General features: G+C 41.5%; 1 long non-coding RNA gene across 1 annotated transcript; it reads right to left on the bottom strand.

The window, feature by feature from the left end:
* Positions 1–941: 941 nt before the first annotated feature.
* On the bottom strand, positions 942–2,284 carry LOC133561382 (uncharacterized). The gene is made up of 3 exons (XR_009808662.1): positions 1,904–2,284; positions 1,452–1,803; positions 942–1,102 (listed from the first exon to the last, which is right to left on the bottom strand). It is a non-coding gene; the product is annotated as an uncharacterized LOC133561382 (long non-coding RNA).
* Positions 2,285–2,813: the final 529 nt, after the last annotated feature.

Below are 2,813 nucleotides of genomic sequence, written 5' to 3' on the forward strand. Positions count from 1 at the left end.
AGATCCAACATAATAGTGAGAGTCCAGTCCATAGTGGATCCAACATAATACTGAGAGTACAGTCCATAGTGGATCCAACATAATAGTGAGAGTCCAGTCCATAGTGGATCTAACATAATAGTGAGAGTCCAGTCCATAGTGGATCCAACCTAATAGTGAGATTCCAGTCCATAGTGGATCAAACATAATAGTGTGAGAGTCCAGTCCATAGTAGATCTAACATAATAGTGAGAGTCCAGGCCATAGTGGATCCAACATAATAGTGAGAGTCCAGTCCATAGTGGATCTAACATAATAGTGAGAGTCCAGTCCATAGTGGATCTAACGTAATAGTGAGAGTCCAGTCCATAGTGGATCTAACATAATAATGAGAGTCCAGTCCATAGTGGATCCAACATAATAGTGAGAGTCCAGTCCATAGTGGGGCCAGCAGGAGACCATCCCGAGCGGAGATGGGTCAGCAGTCGGCCTGGCGACATTACTCTGTATTTGCTCTTTTCATGCCACAGTTTCACGCTCGTTTCATGCCATGGGGTCATGCTTGTTTTCATGCGACTGTTCGCCTTATGCTGTGCCAAGTAAGTTTTGTTTATTCATGCCACAGCTATCAAGTTTTGTTTCATGTCCATAGTTCTGCCTAGATTTACTTTTTGTATCCTTTGCCTTATGCGCCTTTTTGTTTATCGATATTTGATTGTGTATATTTAAATATGTTCCTACCTTCACGCCTGGTCCAGAATAGTCTGTTTGCTTCCTGGGAAAACAATCCTGGCAGTAAACTGACAGTTTTTCCTACAAGTTAGAAAACACTTGATTTTGACAACTTTAATGCCCTTGCTAGATTATGGACACTTTCTTTTTATGAATGCACCTGACTCTTATTTGAAAATATGGGATACTGTGCCTCACCTTTTATTACTGGTTGTGGCAACTTTGTCCACCATTGCACTTTATATGCAAAGTCAAACTGTTCATCTTTATCAGTATGCAGATTTTCCACAATGGCCGTGTTGTAAACATAAATCACTTCTTGTCTTCTTTCATGTGTAGAGATTCCAGTCAGTCCGGCTTCAAGTCTCGGGACATAATTAGAATGTTGGTTCTTAGAACATAGGAAGAAAAAGAACAGGGCATCACACACAGAATCTCTCTCCAAAGCTCCGAGAGTCAGTGCTCATGAATCCGATTTATGCTTACATGTGGAAATAAAAATAATAATAATAAGTAAAATAACAATAAAAAGTTAAATAAAGCATAAAATAGTCTCAAATAAATCAATTGAATAAAAAACAGTATATGAAGTAAATACATCAGCAAATAACAAAAATATATATTAGGAAAAAGGGTCATTAATATGTGCAGCAATTTACCTCATTTTGTTCCCACTCACATCAAGTCATTTTATATTTTTCCTACAATAAACTATGCCAAAAGATCATTAACAGACATACCTTTTTTTCATCCATCCATCCAGCTTCTTCCGCTTATCCAAAGTCGGGTCATGGGGGCAGCAGCCTAAGCAGGGAAGCCCAGACTTTCCTCTCCCCAGCCACTTCGTCCAGCTCTTCCAGGGGGATCCCGAGGTGTTCCCAGGCCAGCGTGTCCTGGGTCTTCCCCGTGGCCTACTACCGGTCGGACGTGCCTGAAACACCTCCCTAGGGAGGCGTTTGGCTGGCATCCTGACCAGCTTTCAGAACCATCTCATCTGGCTCCTCTCGATGTGGAGGAGCAGCGGCTTTACTATGAGCTCCTTCCGGATGACAGAGCTTCTCTGCGTGCTGTCGTCTTATCTTTGTTGACGTCCTTGAAAGACCTTGGCTGTTAGCGGGCCGGAACAAAGACAAGGCACGAGGGAGACAAGCAAGCGAGAGAGCAGGAGAGGAGTCAGAGACGAGAAGCTTACCGTTCACCGGGCTACGTTCCGACGAGGAGAAGTGGCTCTTTATTATATTCAGGTGTGTTGATTGCAGATTGCCTCCGTCTGTGGCGGATTTTGGACGCCGTAGTTTGGGGACTCCTGACTTAGGGTCATTAGAAAAGATGAGTGCACATCATAATGGCAGCTACGCTTTCCATCTTAAAGATCCAAAAAAATGATTTGGGAATGTCCGGCGGGTCAGATTGAAACGCTTAACGGGCCGCATGTGGCCCCCGGACCTTTACTTGCCCAGGTCTGAGCTAGATCCTCTGTGCAGCTGAGACCACCCGTCAGACAAGAAGTTTTTGTCCTTGCACAGATAGAAATGTCTAACTTGAGCACAATAGCTAATAACTATAGCAACAGACTTTAAGCAGACTAAAGTTATGTGATAATATATATACATAATTATTCTAACAATATATATACTGTACATATATACAAAAGTTATATATATATATATATATATATATATATATATATAATTTTTACGTTTTATTTTTATTTCTCGAATGGATTAATAATCTTTACATATAAGAATCGCAATTCATCCGAAAATCTATTTTATTTGACACCCTTAACACACACACACACACACACACACACACAGACACACACACACACACACACGCACACACACACACACACACACACACACACACACACACACACACACACACACACACACACACACACACTACAGTTGTTGTGAAAGTGCCATTAAAAAAGTTTTCCACTAGTTACTCATTACTTGTTCTTTTCACTACTTACTCTTCCTCAAGTAATCATTTAGTAGCGAGTTAGCACTGTTGTCATAATTTATTTACATAATGGGGATTCCGTTGCAAGGCGAGCCAAGCGCACAAAAAGAGGAAGTGTACATGCGTGCAGCCCG

Source organism: Nerophis ophidion, linkage group LG11 (assembly GCF_033978795.1).
Source record: "Nerophis ophidion isolate RoL-2023_Sa linkage group LG11, RoL_Noph_v1.0, whole genome shotgun sequence".
Taxonomy (NCBI): domain Eukaryota; kingdom Metazoa; phylum Chordata; class Actinopteri; order Syngnathiformes; family Syngnathidae; genus Nerophis; species Nerophis ophidion.